Source organism: Lycorma delicatula, chromosome 4 (genome assembly GCF_047948215.1).
Source record: "Lycorma delicatula isolate Av1 chromosome 4, ASM4794821v1, whole genome shotgun sequence".
Taxonomy (NCBI): Eukaryota; Metazoa; Arthropoda; class Insecta; order Hemiptera; family Fulgoridae; genus Lycorma; species Lycorma delicatula.
This window is the reverse complement of record NC_134458.1, coordinates 162,296,827-162,320,688: the sequence shown is the minus strand read 5'-3', so window position 1 is coordinate 162,320,688 and position 23,862 is coordinate 162,296,827. Positions and strand designations below refer to the sequence as shown.

Sequence of the window (23,862 nt, the reverse complement as noted above, 5' to 3'; positions counted from 1 at the left end):
TGGACTTATATAAAAGACGGAAAAAACAACTAATAATCACCTTCGTCGACTTTAAAAGGGCCTATGATTGTATACACCGACCATCGGTGCTGAATATTCTGAGAAACCTGGGCCTTCACCCTAAACTCGTAAACATGATAAAATTAACTTTAACCAATACCCAGTCCAGAGTGAAATTCAGAGGTGAACTGTCTCAACCCTTCTACATAAAAACTGGATTGAGGCAAGGAGACGGCCTCTCACCACTCCTTTTTAACTGCGCCCTCGAATTTGTCATGAGAAAATGGTATGAAATAAATCCCAAAAATATAAAAATGGGTACTAAGAAAAACTCCATCACACTAAATTGCCTAGGATTTGCAGATGACCTCGCTCTTTTAGCAAATAATATTCAAGAAGCCAAAACACAAATCATTAGCCTTCAAAACCTAGCACAAAAGATAGGGCTTCATATCTCTTTCGAAAAAACTGAACTAATGGCCATAGGTCCTCTGGTAATAGAGCACATTACGGCAAACAATCAGAAAATTAAAATAGTAAAACAATTTAAATATCTAGGGGAAATAATAACTTATAATTTAAATGAAAAAGTGACATGGCAAAACAGGACAAATAAAATTATTAAATCCCAAAAATTAACTTGGTCAACATATAACAAAAAATGCCTTTCTGCTAAAACAAAACTTAAACATTATAAATCTGTAGTACAGCCAGAAGTTACCTACGGAAGCGAGACCCTTTTCAAAATCACTCAGAAAAACCGAATTGAAAAAATTCTGAAAATAGAGAGGAGAATTGTCAGAACGTGTATCAATAAAAAACACCAAAAAGAAGGCCAATGGTGGATTGTGCCAAATGAGGTGGTGTATCGAGAAATGGAGCCTGTTACTGATACTATGCGGAAAAAAAGAATCTCTTTCTTCGGTCATCTCATAAGGACACCGGAAACAAGACTGTCAAGAAATATCATTGAAAAGCTCTGGTTCCAAAAGCTAGAAGTAGGATGGATCAAAGAAATTAGAGAAGATATGAAAGAATTGGGAATTTCCCTGACTGACCTACAGAATAAAACTGGAAAAATTACAAAGCTAAAAGATAAAAGCATTAGATTTAAACAAAAGACAGACAAACGACAAAATACAACGAAGAGGGTGTTTACAGATGAAGAAAAGAAAGCAAGATCTGAACGGATGAAGAAATACTGGGCAGCTCGAAAGAGTAAAATAACACGCTTTTCCCAGAAAAGATCCAACTAAAATTGACTTAAGTGGTCCTATGTTGGCCGTAAAAGCATAATAATAATAATAATATAACATATATTGAAATTATTTGTTATATCCCGGGGTTAACTCTCTTGTTGCTCCAGCAGCAAAGCTATAAAGGGAAAATATAATGATAGGTCGAAAAGTACAATGACTTTACATATATAGCAGGGTGGCGCAGCGGAAGCGTGCTGGGCCCATAACCCAGAGGTCCGTGGATCGAAACCACGTCCTGCTATTCAATTTTTTTTTTTTTTTTTTGAATATCTTTTATTTATATTGTATACTGAAATTAATAGTAACTGAACTATTTTTTAGATCATGGTTCGATAGTTTAAGCTATGTATTAGGATGTCGAGTAAAATACATTTTTGAAAAAAATAATAAGAGGTTAGGAAATATTTATTGGGTACTCTATTTCATGGGTCTTATTTTTAGCTACAAAAATACTAACATATATTGAAATTATAACATATATTGATATATTAATATAACATATATTGAAATTATTTGTTATATCCCGGGGTTAACTCTCTTGTTGCTCCAGCAGCAAAGCTATAAAGGGAAAATATAATGATAGGTCCAAAAGTACAATGACTTTACGTATATAGCAGGGTGGCGCAGCGGAAGCGTGCTGGGCCCATAACCCAGAGGTCCGTGGATCGAAACCACGTCCTGCTATTAAATTTTTTTTTTTTTTTTTGATTATCTTTTATTTATATTGTATACTGAAATTTATAGTAACTGAACTATTTTTTAGATCATGGTTCGATAGTTTAAGCTATGTATTAGGATGTCGAGTAAAATACATTTTTGAAAAAAATAATAAGAGGTTAGGAAATATTTATTGGGTACTCTATTTCATGGGTCTTATTTTTAGCTACAAAAAATAACATATATTGAAATATTAATATAACATATTTAAGTCTTACTCCCCCAGGATTTCAACCTTAACCGTAAAATCAGCCAATAAATTCTACACCATAATAAATGTCCATGCTCCCACCAATGACAAAAACAATCTTAAAAAAGATAGAGAAGAGATGGACAAATTCTGGGAACTTCTTGACCAAACTGGAAACAACATAAATAAGACCCACACGAAGATTTAAATGGGGGACTTTAATGCCCAACTTGGTATAGAACGAAGATATCGTGATATTTTCGGAAAATGGCCTGCCCAAAAGAAAACTAACAAGAACGGCCAAAGACTTTTCGAATTTTGCAGAAACCATAATATGATCTCAAAATCCACTTATATAATGAGAAAACCAAACAAATTGAAGACTTGGAAACACCCAGATTGGAAAAAAGGAGAATGGCAACTGGATCATTTTTGCATGGACCGGAATTATCACAAGGAGATTTATAATGTAAAAGTCTTGAGAGGAACAGATACTGGATCGGACCATTACTTAATTAAAGTTAAAATAAAATTCACCCCGCATAAAAAGAAAAAATCCCAACCTAAAAACAAAAGAGCTTATGATCCACATAAATTAATAAACAATGCCATCTTTGAAGAAACAACAAAAAAAATCAAATTAACTAATAATTTAAAAGAACTGACATCCCAACTGAAAGAAATAGCTGAAGAACTAGCCCCTATAAACCCAAGAAAAAAACACCAATGGTGGAATGAAGAATGTGACAAAGCAGTCAAAGACCGACACCGGGCTTGGATCAACCACCAAACCCAGAAAACTGAAGAATCTAACCATGAATTCACCTAACAAAGGAAAATAACTCAGAAAATTATAAGAGGAACCAAACGACAAGCCCAAAAAAACTTGATTCAGCAAATAGAAGAAAGTTCCAAGAAAACTAATTTCCGAGACTATTATAAAATTTTTGGTCAGGCTCTTCAAAGATATGAACCACCCACCCTTATGCTGAGAGGAAAAAAAGGAAATAAGGCCCACATCAATAAAGAAAATGCTGAAATTTTGGCAGAAACCTTCAATAGACTCCTCAACTGTGACGACCCCCCAGAGCTTTTTGAGATTGACACTGAAACTCCAGTTAAAACTTCACCAGTAAATATCAACCCGCCAACAATTCAAGAAGTTCTCGCAGCCTTAAATGAAATAAAAAACTACAAAGCAAGCGGAGAAGACCAGCTTTTCGCAGAACTCTGGAAACACTCATCAGTTTATTCAGTCAAAACTTCCCTACATCTATGCCTCGTGAAAATATGGAACGAAGAAAAACTTCCAGAACACTGGACCACAGCCCTCGTCCAACCATTACATAAAAAGGGGGATAAAACTAATCCGGAAAACTACAGAGGCATATTTCTCCTGGATTGCACATACAAAATCCTGTCGAGAATCATATACAACCGATGCAAAGACCAACTTGAACTGGAACTTGGGGAATACCAAGAGGGATTTAGGCCTTGGCGAGGTTGCCCGGAGCAAATAATATCCCTAAAACTTATGATGGACTTATATAAAAGACGGAAAAAACAACTAATAATCACCTTCGTCGACTTTAAAAGGGCCTATGATTGTATACACCGACCATCCATGCTGAATATTCTGAGAAACCTGGGCCTTCACCCTAAACTCGTAAACATGATAAAATTAACTTTAACCAATACCCAGTCCAGAGTGAAATTCAGAGGGGAACTGTCTCAACCCTTCTACATAAAAACTGGATTGAGGCAAGGAGACGGCCTCTCACCACTCCTTTTTAACTGCGCCCTCGAATTTGTCATGAGAAAATGGTATGAAATAAATCCCAAAAATATAAAAATGGGTACTAAGAAAAACTCCATCACACTAAATTGCCTAGGATTTGCAGATGACCTCGCTCTTTTAGCAAATAATATTCAAGAAGCCAAAACACAAATCATTTGCCTTCAAAACCTAGCACAAAAGATAGGGCTTCATATCTCTTTCGAAAAAACTGAACTAATGGCCATAGGTCCTCTGGTAATAGAGCACATTACGGCAAACAATCAGAAAATTAAAATAGTAAAACAATTTAAATATCTAGGGGAAATAATAACTTATAATTTAAATGAAAAAGTGACATGGCAAAACAGGACAAATAAAATTATTAAATCCCAAAAATTAACTTGGTCAACATATAACAAAAAATGCCTTTCTGCTAAAACAAAACTTAAACATTATAAATCTGTAGTACAGCCAGAAGTTACCTACGGAAGCGAGACCCTTTTCAAAATCATTCAGAAAAACCGAATTGAAAAAATTCTGAAAATAGAGAGGAGAATTGTCAGAACGTGTATCAATAAAAAACACCAAAAAGAAGGCCAATGGTGGATTGTGCCAAATGAGGTGGTGTATCGAGAAATGGAGCCTGTTACTGATACTATGCGGAAAAAAAGAATCTCTTTCTTCGGTCATCTCATAAGGACACCGGAAACAAGACTGTCAAGAAATATCATTGAAAAGCTCTGGTTCCAAAAGCTAGAAGTAGGATGGATCAAAGAAATTAGAGAAGATATGAAAGAATTGGGAATTTCCCTGACTGACCTACAGAATAAAACTGGAATAATTACAAAGCTGAAAGATAAAAGCATTAGATTTAAACAAAAGACAGACAAACGACAAAATACAACGAAGAGGGTGTTTACAGATGAAGAAAAGAAAGCAAGATCTGAACGGATGAAGAAATACTGGGCAGCTCGAAAGAGTAAAATAACACGCTTTTCCCAGAAAAGATCCAACTAAAATTGACTTAAGTGGTCCTATGTTGGCCGTAAAAGCATAATAATAATACTAATAATAATAATTATAATAATAATAATAATAATAATAGTAATAATAATAATAATAATAATAATAATAATAATATAACATATATTGAAATTATTTGTTATATCCCGGGGTTAACTCTCTTGTTGCTCCAGCAGCAAAGCTATAAAGGGAAAATATAATGATAGGTCCAAAAGTACAATAACTTTACATATATAGCAGGGTGGCGCAGCGGAAGCGTGCTGGGCCCATAACCCAGAGGTCCGTGGATCGAAACCACGTCCTGCTATTCAATTATTTTTTTTTTTTTGAATATCTTTTATTTATATTGTATACTGAAATTTATAATAACTGAACTATTTTTTAGATCATGGTTCGATAGTTTAAGCTATGTATTAGGATGTCGAGTAAAATACATTTTTGAAAAAAATAATAAGAGGTTAGGAAATATTTATTGGGTACTCTATTTCATGGGTCTTATTTTTAGCTACAAAAAATAACATATATTGAAATATTAATATAACATATTTAAGTCTTACTCCCCCAGGATTTCAACCTTAACCCTAAAATCAGCCAATAAATTCTACACCATAACAAATGTCCATGCTCCCACCAATGACAAAAACAATCTTAAAAAAGATAGAGAAGAGATGGACAAATTCTGGGAACTTCTTGACCAAACTGGAAACAACATAAATAAGACCCACACGAAGATTTAAATGGGGGACTTTAATGCCCAACTTGGTATAGAACGAAGATATCGTGATATTTTCGGAAAATGGCCTGCCCAAAAGAAAACTAACAAGAACGGCCAAAGACTTTTCGAATTTTGCAGAAACCATAATATGATCTCAAAATCCACTTATATAATGAGAAAACCAAACAAATTGAAGACTTGGAAACACCCAGATTGGAAAAAAGGAGAATGGCAACTGGATCATTTTTGCATGGACCGGAATTATCACAAGGAGATTTATAATGTAAAAGTCTTGAGAGGAACAGATACTGGATCGGACCATTACTTAATTAAAGTTAAAATAAAATTCACCCCGCATAAAAAGAAAAAATCCCAACCTAAAAACAAAAGAGCTTATGATCCACATAAATTAATAAACAATGCCATCTTTGAAGAAACAACAAAAAAAATCAAATTAACTAATAATTTAAAAGAACTGACATCCCAACTGAAAGAAATAGCTGAAGAACTAGCCCCTACAAACCCAAGAAAAAAACACCAATGGTGGAATGAAGAATGTGACAAAGCAGTCAAAGACCGACACCGGGCTTGGATCAACCACCAAACCCAGAAAACTGAAGAATCTAACCATGAATTCACCTAACAAAGGAAAATAACTCAGAAAATTATAAGAGGAACCAAACGACAAGCCCAAAAAAACTTGATTCAGCAAATAGAAGAAAGTTCCAAGAAAACTAATTTCCGAGACTATTATAAAATTTTTGGTCAGGCTCTTCAAAGATATGAACCACCCACCCTTATGCTGAGAGGAAAAAAAGGAAATATGGCCCACACCAATAAAGAAAATGCTGAAATTTTGGCAGAAACCTTCAATAGACTCCTCAACTGTGACGACCCCCCAGAGCTTTTTGAGATTGACACTGAAACTCCAGTTAAAACTTCACCAGTAAATATCAACCCGCCAACAATTCAAGAAGTTCTCGCAGCCTTAAATGAAATAAAAAACTACAAAGCAAGCGGAGAAGACCAGCTTTTCGCAGAACTCTGGAAACACTCATCAGTTTATTCGGTCAAAACTTCCCTACATCTATGCCTCGTGAAAATATGGAACGAAGAAAAACTTCCAGAACACTGGACCACAGCCCTCGTCCAACCATTACATAAAAAGGGGGATAAAACTAATCCGGAAAACTACAGAGGCATATTTCTCCTGGATTGCACATACAAAATCCTGCCGAGAATCATATACAACCGATGCAAAGACCAACTTGAACTGGAACTTGGGGAATACCAAGAGGGATTTAGGCCTTGGCGAGGTTGCCCGGAGCAAATAATATCCCTAAAACTTATGATGGACTTATATAAAAGACGGAAAAAACAACTAATAATCACCTTCGTCGACTTTAAAAGGGCCTATGATTGTATACACCGACCATCCATGCTGAATATTCTGAGAAACCTGGGCCTTCACCCTAAACTCGTAAACATGATAAAATTAACTTTAACCAATACCCAGTCCAGAGTGAAATTCAGAGGGGAACTGTCTCAACCCTTCTACATAAAAACTGGATTGAGGCAAGGAGACGGCCTCTCACCACTCCTTTTTAACTGCGCCCTCGAATTTGTCATGAGAAAATGGTATGAAATAAATCCCAAAAATATAAAAATGGGTACTAAGAAAAACTCCATCACACTAAATTGCCTAGGATTTGCAGATGACCTCGCTCTTTTAGCAAATAATATTCAAGAAGCCAAAACACAAATCATTAGCCTTCAAAACCTAGCACAAAAGATAGGGCTTCATATCTCTTTCGAAAAAACTGAACTAATGGCCATAGGTCCTCTGGTAATAGAGCACATTACGGCAAACAATCAGAAAATTAAAATAGTAAAACAATTTAAATATCTAGGGGAAATAATAACTTATAATTTAAATGAAAAAGTGACATGGCAAAACAGGACAAATAAAATTATTAAATCCCAAAAATTAACTTGGTCAACATATAACAAAAAATGCCTTTCTGCTAAAACAAAACTTAAACATTATAAATCTGTAGTACAGCCAGAAGTTACCTACGGAAGCGAGACCCTTTTCAAAATCATTCAGAAAAACCGAATTGAAAAAATTCTGAAAATAGAGAGGAGAATTGTCAGAACGTGTATCAATAAAAAACACCAAAAAGAAGGCCAATGGTGGATTGTGCCAAATGAGGTGGTGTATCGAGAAATGGAGCCTGTTACTGATACTATGCGGAAAAAAAGAATCTCTTTCTTCGGTCATCTCATAAGGACACCGGAAACAAGACTGTCAAGAAATATCATTGAAAAGCTCTGGTTCCAAAAGCTAGAAGTAGGATGGATCAAAGAAATTAGAGAAGATATGAAAGAATTGGGAATTTCCCTGACTGACCTACAGAATAAAACTGGAAAAATTACAAAGCTAAAAGATAAAAGCATTAGATTTAAACAAAAGACAGACAAACGACAAAATACAACGAAGAGGGTGTTTACAGATGAAGAAAAGAAAGCAAGATCTGAACGGATGAAGAAATACTGGGCAGCTCGAAAGAGTAAAATAACACGCTTTTCCCAGAAAAGATCCAACTAAAATTGACTTAAGTGGTCCTATGTTGGCCGTAAAAGCATAATAATAATAATAATATAACATATATTGAAATTATTTGTTATATCCCGGGGTTAACTCTCTTGTTGCTCCAGCAGCAAAGCTATAAAGGGAAAATATAATGATAGGTCCAATGGTACAATAACTTTACATATATAGCAGGGTGGCGCAGTGGAAGCGTGCTGGGCCCATAACCCAGAGGTCCGTGGATCGAAACCACGTCCTGCTATTCAATTTTTTTTTTTTTAATGTTATGAATATCTTTTATTTATATAGTATACTGAAATTTATAATAACTGTACTATTTTTTAAATCATGGTTCGATAGTTTAAGCTATGTATTAGGATGTCGAGTAAAATACATTTTTGAAAAAAATAATAAGAGGTTAGGAAATATTTATTGGGTACTCTATTTCATGGGTCTTATTTTTAGCTACAAAAACAATTGCATATATTGAAATTACAACATGTATTGCCTCCTCAATGAATCATGAGACCTTGCCGTTGGTGAGGTGGCTTGAGTACTCAGTGATACAAAGTAGCTGGACCGAAGGTGCAGCCATATCGGATAGGTATCTGAAAGAGGGCAATAGCTCTTTCAGTAATTGTTAGGGGCGTGAGTCAGGACGGCTTAAACGGCCATATCAACATCACTCAGTCCTCTGAGTACTGCGCAGCTGATAGTCATGGAAAACTACCGCTGCTTTTTTTCAAAGAAAATGTGGCTCTCTGCATTTTCATATAGCAATGATGGAGCATTTTCATATAGCAATGAGGCGCCTTCCTTGGTAAAATATTCCGGACGAAACTAGTCCCCCATTCGGATCCCCGGGTGCGGACTACTAAGGAGGGGGTCACCAGAAAATTAAAAAATAACATTCTACGAGTCTGAGCGTGGAAAGTTTAAAAAAGGTTGGTAGGCTGGAAAATATAAAGAGAGAAATGGATAGGATAAATGTGGATCTAGTAGGAATTATTGAGGTTCGGTGGGAAGAGGAAGGCGACTTTTGGTCAGGTGATTTTAGAATAATAAACTCGGCTTCAAATAATGGGCAGGCCGGAGTAGGTTTCATAATGAACAAGAAGGTAGGGAAGAGAGTAGAATATTTCAAAACGCATAGCAATAGAACCATTGTAATAATGATGGGTGATGGGTGAACGTAGAAAATATAAGAATGCTAGTGATGAAGAAAGTAAAAGGAACTATCGGCAATTAAGAAATGATATAAACAGGAAGTGCAAACTGGCGAAAGAAGAGTGGATTAAAGAAAAGTGTTCAGAAGTGGAAAGAGAAATGAACATTGGTAAAATAGATGGAGCATACAGGAAAGTTAAGGAAAATTTTGGGGTACACAAATTAAAATCTAATAATGTGTTAAACGAAGATGGTACACCAATATATAATACGAAAGGTAAAGTCGATAGATGGGTGGAATATATTGAAGAGTTATACGGAGGAAATGAATTAGAAGATGGTGTTATAGAGAAAGAAGAGGACGTTGAGGAGGATGAAATGGGAGAAAAAATACTGAGATCTGAATTTAAGAGAGCATTAAAAGATTTAAATGGCAGAAAGGCTCCTGGAATAGACGGAATACCTGTAGAATTACTGCACAGTGCAGGTGAGGAAGCGATTGATAGATTATACAAACTGATGGGTAATATTTATGAAAAAGGGGAATTTCCGTCAGACTTCAAAAAAAGTGTTATAGTAATGATACCAAAGAAAGCAGGGGCAGATAAATGTGAAGAATACAGAACAATTAGTTTAACTAGTCATGCATCAAAAATCTTACTGGAATTCTAACTAATTCTAATCTTACTAGAATCTAACTAGAATTCTATACAGAAGAATTGGGAGGTGAGTGGAGGAAGTGTTAGGAGAAGACCAATTTGGTTTCAGGAAAAGTATAGGGACAAGGGAAGCAATTTTAGGCCTCAGATTAATAGTAGAAGGAAGATTAAAGAAAAACAAACCAACATACTTGGCGTTTATAGACCTAGAAAAGGCATTCGATAACGTAGCCTGGAATAAAATGTTCAGCATTTAAAAAAAATTAGGGTTCAAATACAGAGATAGAAGAACAATTGCTAACATGTACAGGAACCAAACACCAACAGTAATAATGAAAGAACATAAGAAAGAAGCCATAATAAGAAAGGGAGTCCGACAAGGATGTTCCCTATCCCCGTTACTTTTTAATCTTTTAATGGAACTAGCAGTTAATGATGTTAAAGAACCATTTAGATTCGGAGTAATAGTACAAGGTGAAAAGATAAAGATGCTACGATTTGCTGATGATATAGTAATTCTAGCCAAGAGTAAAAAGGATTTAGAAGAAACAATGAATGGCATAGATGAAGTCCTACGCAAAAACTATCGCATGAAAATAAACAAATAGAAAACAAAAGTAATGAAATGTATTAGAAATAACAAAGATGGACAAATGAATGTGAAAATAGGAGGAGAAAAGATTATGGAGGTAGAAAAATTTTGTTATTTGGGAATTAGAATTACTAAAGATGGACGAAGCAGGAGCGATATAAAATGCCGAATAGCACAAGCGAAACGAGCCTTCAGTCAGAAATATAATTTGTTAACACCAAAAATTAATTTAAATGTCTGGAAAAAATTTTTGAAAGTATATGTTTGGAGTGTCGCTTTATATGGAAGTAAAGCTTGGACGATCGGAGTATATGAGAAGAAAAGATTAGAAGCTTTTGAAATGCGGTGCTATAGGAGAATGTTAAAAATCAGATGGGCGGATAAAGTGACAAATGAAGAGGTATTGCGGCAAATAGATGAAGAAAGAAGCATTTGGAAAAATATAGTTAAAAGAAGAGACAGACTTATAGGCCACATACTAAGGCATCCTGGAATAGTCGCTTTAATATTGGAAGGACAGGTAGAAGGAAAAAATTGTGTAGGCAGGCCACGTTTGGAATGTGTAAAACAAATTGTTAGGGATGTAGGATGTAGGGGGTATACTGAATTGAAACGACTAGCACTAGATAGGGAATCTTGGAGAGCTGCATCAAACCAGTCAAATAACTGAAGACAAAAAAAAAAACATATATTGAAATTATTTGTTATATCCCCGGTTTAACTCTATTGTTGCTCCAGCAGCAAAGCTATAAAGGGAAAATATAATGATAGGTCCAAAGGTACAACGATTATATATATAGCAGAGTGGCGCAGTGGAAGCGTGCTGGGCCAATAACCCAAAGGTCCGTGGATCGAAACCATGCTCTGCTATTCAATAATTTTTTTTTAAAGTTATAAATATTTTTTGTTTATTTTGTATACTGATATTTATAATAATTGTACTATTTTTTAGATCATGGTTCGATAGTTTAAGCTATGTATTTGGATGTCGAGTGAAATACATTTTTGAAAAAATAATAAGAGGCTAGGAAATATTGATTGGGTACTCTATTTCATGGGTCTTATTTTTAGCTACAAAAAATATAACATATAATTAACATTTTGAAAAAAAAAATTATCAACATCTTTTTTAAGTTTAATAAATTCCTTATCGATAAACATTTCATCTATTAACAACTTCTTTACACGGTGACTTGAATTTTTTTTTTTGAAAAAGGTATTGTTTGAATTATATCAATTTTGTACGCGAAGGTTAAGGGGGAGATACTCTGATCGAACTATAGATTTGAAATTATTTGTTATATCCCGGGTTTAACTCTCTATTGCTGCTCCAGCAGCAAAGCTATAAAGGGAAAATATAATGATACGTCCAAAGTTTGTGTTTCGGGGATCTTGCAAATGTCGTCGTTTCAAGTCTTCCCTTGTAGCTTCCGTTTCATGTCCAAAAAATACACAGAAGTTACAGAAATTTCTCGAAGATGTGTGTACGTACGTATGTTGACCTGTATTTTAATATCTTCCTATCAGTACATTATAAATTCTTCAAAAATGGCTCAGAAAATTTCATGGAAAATCAGAATTCAATCAGAAAAATGAGGCATTGGTGGCATTAAACTTTAGAGAAGATTAAAAATGAGAGGCGGAAAGAAATCATTTTTAATTTTTAACTTTTTATATAGTGGTCGTAAAAAAACTGAGCTTTAGTACGATGAAAGTATACATATGTTAACTTATATAAAATTCCAAAGTTTTAAGTAAACAGGATTTAGGGGGATGGGACATTCAAAATTATTTTTAAACATTTTCTGTCTTGCATCTCGAAAACCCGGTGACCAAAACAGTTGAAATATTTTTCTACATATATAGTTCAAGCGATGATTTTTACATGATTTGGCCTGATTTTTACCCCGTCAGACTAGGGGGTATCCACAGTACGCATATTTTTTTTTTTTTTAAATAACATTCATCAAATAGAGCCAACTTAGTGGAGTAAATAATTACTCCAATAAATTTAATTTTAAGCCCCCTCCAAAAAGAAGGTTGATTAGGATCCAAACATAAAATATAATTTTTTTAACTTTTAAGGTAAAAACTTATGCTAAACATCGATAAACGCTATAGTTAACATCGCTCCACTATTAATTAAAAAATCATGCACGTTGAATGATAGATTGAAAATAATTAAGTATAGAGATTACCTCTAAGTATTTTGAGAAGTACTTTTTTATATATTCAAATTGTTAATAAATTGACAACAGAATTACAAAATTAAGTTAACAGGTGAAGAACTGGTATATTCGTATCGATATGGTTTATCAATTTTTAAAGCATATTTAATATGAAAATTAAAATTCCACTTATGATCTTGTTATGTCATCTTATTTTCCATTAAAATAATTGTTTTAAAAAAATCGTACCGAGTATTTGTGTTGGAGTTATTTCTTAAGATTTATAGTATGTATATATTTTATATTGTATATTATTATGTTATATATTTTATATGTCGATTATCTGCACTGACAAAAGCCGAGGTATATTTTATTATTATTTAGTAAAAATTATTTTTAATAAAGATGTAAATATATATTATATAAATGAGTACTTAATAAATTTATAACTGATGGTCAGCAACAGAAAAGATAAAGATGGTCGAATAAGGGTAGGAGAAAAATTAAAATTATTACAAAACATTTTTGACTAAAGTAACAAGAAGCAGAGTGGCGCAGTGGAAGCGTGCTGGGCCCATAACCCAGAGGTCCGTGGATCGAAACCACGCTCTGCTAGATGCGTTTTTTTACACCTGAAAAAATACCTTAAACTTATGTAAAAGAAAATTATATTTTTTTATTTATTTAATTTCTTTTTTTTTACGATGGAACTTTATTTTAACACAAACAATTTTGTAAGAATTTCCATTCGGTGTATAAATAGTATACAATATTTAAAAAATTACATCGTTAATGAACAAATTTTTCATTATTTAAATTTATTGATTTTGCTAACATATGATTACTTCCATCCGTAAGGAAATCAAATCTGTATTAACTCGTATTTCATTTTTCTATTGTTTAATTTGAAAACTTTATTCTCGGATAGCAGGTATTTGAAATTATTCATTTATGGAAAAATGGGTGAAAACGCTGCAGAAAATCATATGATAATATATTTTCTAATAGACTAAACAAAAAAAAATTCTAAATGTAAAAACACAGAAAACTGGTTAAGAATTTTTACGTGTATTTTAATATAATTTTCTTTAAGAAAAAATCAATTTAAAATACTTAAAAAAAAATAACTACTTTTGACACTAAAAAAAATACATAACTCCAGTATATAAAGTTTTAAAGTTTTAAAAAGTAGTAACTGATAGTATTAATTTCAATAACTACTTATGTTTTTATGTATATTTAAGAGTGATTTTTTTTTTAATTTGATTATCCAGTGTTTCTACTAAAGTTCTTACAAAAAAGGAAATATTTATATTTAAATTTTGTAATGGAATCCATTAATGCTTTTGTTAATAATAGTTATTTAAATGTTTAAAATTAAAATGTATTAATACAGTGTTAATAAAATATGGGAACTCTTAAATATTGTCAATTGTTTAATATAAAAATATGAAATTTAACAAATATTTCTATCTCGAAAGCATCTATTTTTCCGGTATCAGAGAACTTCACTCCCCCTCCCCAATCGCATGGGGAGAAATTCAAAATTTTTAAATGGAAAGGGTAGGATTGTGACACATTATTTTAAAGGATATTAAAAAAAAAAAGATTTTGATGTAAAAAAATTTCGGGCTTCGATAACCTTAGCCAAATAATGGCGGCTATTTAATATTTTTAATAGTTATTTTCAAAAATAGCCCTTTTACTCGGGATATTCTTGGCACAGAGTGCCATATAATGGTCTCATACCAGAAAATAGATTGCTGAACATTATTAAAATTTGTATAAAGTTTAATATTTTACCCTTCCCCAACTAGTTAAGTTACAAAACGATAATACTTTATTTATTTATTTTTTTGTTTGTTTTCTGTCAGTAGTTGTTTTGACTGGCTTGATACCTCGCTTCATCTCTTTCTATACTTACACTGTTAATTGCCCTGAGGCAAGTTCCTTGCTCTGTGCCAGTTTTCATTCTTCTCTACGTCCAGCTAAAATTTGAGTTCCTGATAGTTCTTATTTTCTTTTATAGTTCTGACTCTTTTCCGGCCTCTCTTTTTTACATTTTCTGCAGATCTAGCCTTCTTTTCTTGATACGGGCCGGTCAATCAGCTGATTGTTCTATTCCTATCTAACTTTCTGTTCTGTTTTTAATCTCGTCATGGTTACTAAATTCTACTTCCTCAGTAATTTATTTTATAAGTCCCAATCTTCGTTTTCTTCTACAACCTTTACCTATTACGTATTCCTTTCTTACCAAATGGCCTAAAGCTTGGTGCCATAGTATGTAACCACTGACTTAATTGCTGCCTTTACAAGATTCAGTTTCAATTTCTCTTTCCTAGTGTACGTTTTAAGACCTCTTCATTTCGTATTTTAAGGACCTAACTCATTTTCAAAATTCTGTTGAAACAGAATATTTCAAAGGCTAGAATTTCCTTTCTGCTATTTTCTTTATTTATGTTTCACATTGATTAACCGCTACTTTCCAGACTAATACTTTTAAAAATTTATTTTTAATTTTTAGATCTATAAATAATATTTGAAGACGCGTTTTGAGTATACTCCATTTTTAAAACTCACTGTATTCTTTACTTAATAGGGAGTACAGCGAGTTTTAAAAATGGAGTACATCCAAAACGCGTCAACATGTGATTTGATTATGACGAAGCTAAGAAAGGTAGATAATTGTACGCAATATAAAAATTATGATGTTCTTTTAGCAGAAAAATAAATATATTTAAAAAATAATATTTACTGAAACTTAAAATATTCTGTTGTGTCTCTATCTTACTTTATCTTTTGTACTTTTTTTTATTTTTATTTGTAAAATTTTAATATTTTTCCAAAAGAAAAAAGTAATCTTGTATTGATTTGTTAAATCGGTTGAGAAAATTATCAGAATTCATGCTTTTAGTGACTTCAAGTGTCATAAAAACATCTAAAATGGCGGCGTTTTGGGATTTTATACTATTATTCCAAAGTAAATAGTTGTAAATAGTTTTTGTTTTTTAAAACCTAATTACAAAAATTATTAGTTTTTAAAAATAACTATTCAGTACTTTACCCTATAATATAGTGTGATAAAGATTGGAAAATATTTTCATCCTGATAACGCCTGATAAATATTGGAAAATATATTACAAAAACTTTTGTGAGAATAGAATAAAATAGTAAATAATTATTTTTTAACAAAATGGAACCGATATTAAAACCATGTAATGTGATGCACGTATATAGAATTGTAAGATTCCCATTGTACCTACCGATGATACTTGCTGTATACATATATATATATATATATATATATATATATATATATATATATTTATAAAATGTAAATTGGGTCTGAAAGGTTTAAGATGAGGTATCTCGATTTTATTAACGATGATACATATCTTGTACAGAAACTCGCATGTCCTGCCCTACAGAAGATCACGTAACATCATCTAACGTGACGCGTGCGTATAGAATATCAAGACTACAACTGTTCCTACCGACCCGCAAGACGGTGAAAAATGTTTTCGTCAATTTTCAGACCGATATTTTGTGTCTAAAAGGTTTTTTCAAAATCATGGTACCACCGCAAAAAGCAACTGCGTCGATTGAAACAAGATTTATTTAAATCGGATTAACAGGAAAAAAGTTGTGTGCGAACAAACGTTAAAAAACATACGGGTCGAACACATAACTTTCTTTCAAGTCCGGTAAAAACAGAAAACTATGTAAAAACCAAAATTTTAAGATTAGTGGATTTAATGAAAAGTTTAAAAAAGTTTGTAACATTATATCATGAAATGTTTTTCTGATGTTACGATTATTTTTGAGTAAAAAATAGAGTAAAATTTTCAAGTCCCCAGCAAATTTTGAAATACTACTGCATTGTATTTCGCAATACTATCTTTAGTACTAATGAACCAGGGTACCTACTTCGGAAGCTTTATTTTTTTACAGACTGGCAATATTTTTTCCTAACAGTGAGAATTTTTTAAAATTAAAAATAAACAAACTTAATGTGAAGATTATAGCAATTATTTATTTTAGACTGTATAAAATCGATGACGTAAACATTTTATGATCAGCATGACAAATCTATTTATTTATTTTTTGTATTACTGTTATTATTATAATATTTCATTAAAGAATATGAAAAAAAAATCATTATAAAATTAGCCCAGGTTATTCACAATCTACCGCTCTATTATGTAGTTTTTTTTTAACGAATTTCCTTGTAAACATCAACATTTCTATTTCTTTTTAACTTTAAAAATAAGTAAAAAGAAACTTTTATGTCAGTCTGTATTCCAATATAAGAAATAAACGAATCTTTCGTTTTAAGTCAAGGATAAAGTAATTATATACTATTTAAATTCTTTACAAAAACAAATTTGTTATTGCAACTCCACCTTCAAATATTTTGAACTACTCATTAATATATATTTATATATATATATTTTTTAGTACTATAAACTAAATTTAAAAAAAATAATATATATGTAAATAATTATTTGATATTACTGGACAAAAACCGGTTTTTAACCGTGATACATTTTATAAAGGAAAAAACATATAAAAGAAATTATTAATATCTTAAAAATATTTACAAATGACCTTTCCAGATGAGAATCATGTTGAATAGCGTAAGATTACAAGAATTATTTTGTTTGACCCATTACTAATGAATGTCTCCATTTTCGCGCGCACGTAGTGTAAAAAATATAAATATATAAAAAGTGTTATATAAATGATAAAATTTGCCATTATTCTACTGGATATTGACTAATGTAAAATGACTGATTTGAAGATCCCACGTCCAAGCGTACGACAATCTAGGCTTACTGTTGTAAATTAAAAAAATAATAAATAATAGTACGAGTTTTGAAATATAATGTAACTTTCTTTGTAGCGTCCTTTAAAATGAGAATTCTTTGATGGTGACTGGTCAAATAGAAATGTATATGTATAGAATGTTGTATAAAATGCACCGTATCTGAACTGAATTTACGATTTAAATATGCAATTTTAATTATTAGAGAGTGATTAGAGCTGTGATAGTAACATATTTTATTATTAGTAAACCGACTAAGAAACTTATCGTAAGAATTTGTAAAATTTATTTTTATATTAAATTATACAGATGTTAGCCCAATAAAATTACATTTGTAATGAAACTTTTAGCGTATAAGTTTTTAACAGGACCGTGATTAAAATTTGGTACATTCTGTATAAAAGACAAGTTGTTTTGACCACTCCGCTAACCTGCCATGCAATAGAAATCGGCAATTTGTAAATTACAAGAAATTATAAACGCTGCGTAGAAAATACATTTGTTTTTTTTCCTATAAATATTTATTTACAATGTTACTGCTATATAATATGTTAATGCCGTTTACCCCCGTATTTCAAATACGCGTTCATTAGTAAAACACCGCGATCGGTGTTGAAAAGGTTAATTTCACCTTATTAGAAAAATTATAGAAAAAAGGAAGAATACACGAGCACTCGCGTACTTTAAAACCGATCCTGTAACACTAATCCCCATTTACATAAGTTATTGTTTGCAAATAATGGTATTTAATAAAGAACGGTATTTGGACAAAAAAATCTTTATAAGACCGCAATCGATATTTTTAAACCGATCTAGAAAATTCACGGAGAAAATATTTTACGGGTTTGGCGTGGTAGCGATTACAGTTGTGCGAAGGGGGGGGGGGGGTATTGGCTCCCTTATTTATTTTTAACTTGAAAGAAGAATTGATGACAGCAGTGTTAATTTTTTTCTTAATATTATTATAAATGGCATATATATATATATATATATATATATACATATACATATATACATATATATACATATTATTTCATCAAACGGTTTCTAATCTCAGCTGTACATCACATCCTTCAAATATAATATGACATGCATATTACGTTATTCTAATGATAAACTAACTGTTTATACAATAAACATTGTGCCTCAGACGGAAAAGATTGCGCACATCGAATAAAAACGAATTTTTAATTATATCCTGTCTGCCGATAAAATGATAACAGTTTTACACACACGCGTATGTTCACTCGTAATTGTGTCCATGAATATACGAGTACCTAGATGCTAACTGCTTGAATCTGCATTTAACGTACTATCTTCGACGATCTGTTTCAGATTATGTTATTTGTAAATAAGGTAATTGTACGAAAATGTTATACTACTGTCCTTAAAGAGGATTTTATCCATAGGTCCTGTATAAATTACAAAATACCTTCCAAAGGATATGAGAATAATTGTACGTAATTAGGTGAAAAAATAATTATAAACCGAGATAAGGGTAGATGTTTCTAAATAAAACGAAATATTTTGGGATGGATATGTGTGTCATTGTGTATGTAGATGTATTAGTAAATGAGTGAAGCGATATTTTAAGATAAAAATGTAAAAGTACGGTCTAATCATCTCAAGTATTTAATCTGTAAGCAAATAATTGTTACATATATTCGGTTATTCGGATATTCGGTTCGATTCCCATTTTACGGTTCGGATTTTTTCATTACCGACCTCCAGGATTATCTGGCCGAATGATTACGATTAACTAAATATTTTATTACAATCGGTACTAGCGATTATTAGCAGTACCTTATAAGTTATATAGATGGTATTAAGAGCATGCGGGGGCGTGTGTACTACTCCACGAATAAATTAAGAAAACTGCCCCAACATTTTTTTAAACGGATCTAAGTAAACCGCAGGAAAATCTAGATCAGCGAAGCTTCTAAATATTACAATAAAATAAGAAAAATACAGCGATTAAACATCTCATAACTACTGTAAAATAATAAATAGCGGTTAATAGAGCTCTCAAAAAGATGAAGAAATATAGAGCACAAATTCTTGAAGGTTTACCGATTTACTTTCCTGACTCAATTTCGGAATACCTCTATAGTTTACTTAAATAAACCGTAGCAAAGCTGTGCCGATAGATTGGAAGAAAGCTCGGATCGGTTCTGTACATAAATGGCCGCGGGGGGGGGGGGGCGACCAGTGGCGTCACAAGGCGAGTGTCTTCTCCTACGGGATTGGGATTTACATAAAAAGGGAAGTAAAATTGATTGTAAGAACAGCGGTATTAGTATTACATTATCAGTCGGTAGACTACGGACTGATGCCGAAAGGTAGGTCGGAAAAGAAAGTTGTTCATTCGGAAGAGCAGAGTGATTTCAAAACTGAGAGATCCTGTGTCAATAATTTATTACAAGTATTTTTTAAACGGTGGATGGAGAATGAACCGAATGTCTATGCATAAAAATCTATGAAGTATCATAAAAAAACTATACACTTATCGTTTTTTTTTTGTATAACGAAGACCTACTTGGTAATAAGCTACAAGTTCTCAGAAATTCCGATAAATCTATTACTAATAAACGTTAAAGGCTGAAACAAAAAAAAAACTACTAAATTAAAATGAGTATGTGTAAACACTGCGAGTCATGTAAAGTTGACAGATAATCGTCAAGAAATTTTAAACTACGAGTAGATAAAGATTTCCGCCGAAGTTTATTTCTAAATTTAATGTTTATCTGCGGGAAGTTTTGAAGACTGGGTAACATGAAAAATTCTGAGCTCAGACTTTGTATAGACAATGCTTTTTACTGACGATCGAGTTCTGAAATCAGAAACCTGTGATACGATATGGCGTACACGAAATAAGCCTTAGAGTACCGATTTAAGAACTATTACTATCAATTTGTATTGACAAAACGCACGGATGTGGAAATACGAATTCGGTTGTTAGTACAAGGGAACATAACTCTTATAAATAGTCGCTCATATTTTGCTATCGTCATCACAATAATATTAGACGGAAGATCGGATCGAGGTAGGCTTTAATAAGAAAGCCTGTGCCGATGTTGTGGAGTACAGCGGTGAAAGACGACTTCAAAAAGACAGTACAAGGCATTGTCGGATAGTTGATAAGATATATGAAGCCGAGATATATATGTTAAAAGATGATATCTATTAACAGGCTAGGGTCGTGGAAATGAATTTGTGGCAACGGAGTTGAAACCAATGAGGTCGGGTAGAATACTTAACAAGGATATACAAAATAGGATAAACATTAAGGGCATGAAAACCGAGTTATTGAAGGAAAATGACTTGAATGGTATGGACATCCAATTAGTACAATATATTATATACGAGTAATATATTACAATATTAAAGTAGTATGATTGTTCTATATGTTTGGTTCACAACACACACACACACACACACACACACACACACACACACACACACACACACACACACACACACATATATATATATATATATGTATATGAAAAAAAAAACAATTGGGATAACCAATCCTTGAAAATTAGCTGTTATTATGAACATGGTTTTCTGACAAAATTTATAATTTCGTAACATGGTACCGTATAAGACACTGGAGGGAGTAAAAAGTTTAACACGACCAACACCTCAGCCACAATATTCGGCTTTACGGAATCCCCTGACGACAGGTTCACTGACAGTGTTATCTCTATCATATCGCACAAATATCTCGTGACGGAGTGGTAACGTCTAAGTCTTTCATCCGAAGGTCCCGGGTTTGAATCCCGGTCAGGTATTGCATTTTACCGCACGCTACAAAATTTATCATCCACCGTAACTATAATAGGGCGTAAGCCTGTTATTACTGTATTTATAAATAAATAAATATATACGAGTATCAAGGACGAAGTAACTCCACATCCTTAGCGTGGATGCATTGAAAGCCTTGCCAAAATCGACCGTATACTCTGAAGAAAAAGGATTCAAAAGTGGGAGATGAAGAAACGAGAAGGGATACTACGCGTGCAGAAGAACGCCGCTGCAAAACAGCCGACCCATCCGAAACGGGAACAACATACTACCGATCAACATCTTGCATTGTCCAGCTTAATTAAATGCTGTAACTAACCGCTTTTCCTCACAACTAAATAGGCTCAAATTTCTAAAAGAAAAACCATCACTGATTCGGAAATAACTGGCCTAACTAAAAGCCGATTAGTCAGAATCCCACTAGTGGATATAATAATAACCAATAGTAATTGATTAAGATCGCCATTAATATTATAATTATATGTATGCCATATGTAACCATATAGTATGCACCTGTAACCGTATGTATCGCCACTAGTATTTTAACTATATAGATCGTTAGAAAATTTAACAAGAAATAAGAAAACGCTCATTTCCTATAGGAGGGTGAGTGGTGATTCCCGTTCTCTTAAATACAAGAGAGGTATAAATAATTTTTAGAGGTTTTTGAAAGGTGAGTGTAACAGTAATGGAAATATTGTATCTACATCCTATGGATGTACGCAGTAAATAGGTTGAGGTTCAAATAATAACTATTCTAATAAGTGTACTAAATTGAAATCTCATAATATGAAAAAAGCTTTTCTATAAGGAGATAAGAGAAGCCAGAAAGTTGATAAACTGGATTATGCAAATTGCGAACAAAGAAACACTAATAAGAACTAGTCGGAAGAAGAGAACCTGATCGTCCTAATTAAATGAAGAGGAGACGAATTTAAATTAGATATAGAAAAAGAAGATGAAGATATAATAGTACCGTACTGAATTTGTATATGATTTATATAAAATATAATTGTATAAATCAAATACCAAAAATATATAAATCAAATCAATAAATAAAATCGTATACCAAATTGTATATGATATATATAGTTAAACATGTTCAGATGAAAGTCATTTTATAGGTTTATTCTCTACAAATTTTATTTTTTCTGATTCATCTGTGTATTTATTAGAAGTCTTACATATTATTTCAGCCGTAAAACATGATATGAGTATGGTTCGCTCATAACTCGCAAATACATGAAGAGATATTTCCAAATGAAAGAAATACGACATAAAAATACATTTTATTTTCTACAAAAATGAAGATTGTCGCGGTCTTTCTTTGATCCTTACTGCGTTCCTTAAAAACACTGTAAGTGTTAAAGCTTAAAAACACTTTAATTGCGGAAAGAAGTGAAAATCTGGTTAGTATGAAGGCTGTGGAATAAGTTCAGATTTAAACTTCATAGGAGCATCGGCAGTTGAGAGCGATGTACGTGGTCGAGCATTATCATGTTAAAAAATTATCGATTCCGTGGATTGTCGAATACGACACACACAACTCCTGAGGTGTTTTTAAGATCGTTATGTATCGCACAGAATTTACCGTCGACTCGGCTTCCAGATAGGTGCATGCATGTGACTGGAATCCCAGAATACTGTCAAGAGAATTTTTTTTTTCTAGAATTGTGTTTTGAATTTATTTGTTTGGCGAATCATAGTCCCGGTATTCCATGTTCTGCCTTATTCTTCTGCATCGTAATGATTTATCCAAGTTTCATCTACCGTCACAATATTGGATGGAAGAGTGGGTCAACGAGTTTTCAAATGTAGTAGCAGGGGAATGAAACTACAAGATGACAGAGCACCTGTCGCTTTGTGCAGCGTTTTGTTCTCCTGTTATTTTCCAGTGTGCATTACATTTCAGCCGCCCTTGTATTTAACGACGGCATACGGTTAAATAGATAGAAGAAATTTAAGAATTCGTTATCCGATGGACGTAAGTTAAAAATATTTCGAAACGTCCGCAAATTATTTTAATTTTTATAAATTATAATATCTTATTACGTAAAGTGGTCTGCTTGTTAATAGAATCTCGTTCGTTAAATAATAATTAATTGCTAGCATAGAGACGTTGCGTACACGTAATCGTTCTTAATGAATGCTATTGAACTATAATTAATCTGTTTACGTGAGTTCTAAAGCTTCATCCCATACCAAAACTCTGTGCTGTAGAACTGATCGGATGATTTATGCTAAGAACATTAATTTAATACAACCAAATCCTTAATCTTATTAATTTTTGTAGACTTATACTACTAAACAAAGATAATCGATTAGATAATTCCATTATGTATAGGTCAGATATAATTCCTAAATGCTTCTTGG

At 32.6% G+C, this 23,862-nt stretch overlaps 1 protein-coding gene and 5 non-coding genes across 7 annotated transcripts in view; 5 read left to right on the top strand and 1 right to left on the bottom strand.

Moving 5' to 3' along the window:
* LOC142324040 (uncharacterized) overlaps positions 1 to 23,862 on the bottom strand; it is a 359,533-nt gene that overhangs the window by 215,603 nt on the left and 120,068 nt on the right. The gene's annotated exons all lie outside the window — the stretch shown is intronic.
* Positions 1,429 to 1,500, top strand: TRNAM-CAU (transfer RNA methionine (anticodon CAU)). The gene has a single exon. It is a non-coding gene; the product is annotated as a tRNA-Met (tRNA).
* TRNAM-CAU (transfer RNA methionine (anticodon CAU)) lies at positions 1,872 to 1,943 on the top strand. Its single transcript has one exon. It is a non-coding gene; the product is annotated as a tRNA-Met (tRNA).
* On the top strand, positions 5,202 to 5,273 carry TRNAM-CAU (transfer RNA methionine (anticodon CAU)). Its single transcript has one exon. It is a non-coding gene; the product is annotated as a tRNA-Met (tRNA).
* On the top strand, positions 8,462 to 8,533 carry TRNAM-CAU (transfer RNA methionine (anticodon CAU)). Its single transcript has one exon. It is a non-coding gene; the product is annotated as a tRNA-Met (tRNA).
* On the top strand, positions 13,401 to 13,472 carry TRNAM-CAU (transfer RNA methionine (anticodon CAU)). Its single transcript has one exon. It is a non-coding gene; the product is annotated as a tRNA-Met (tRNA).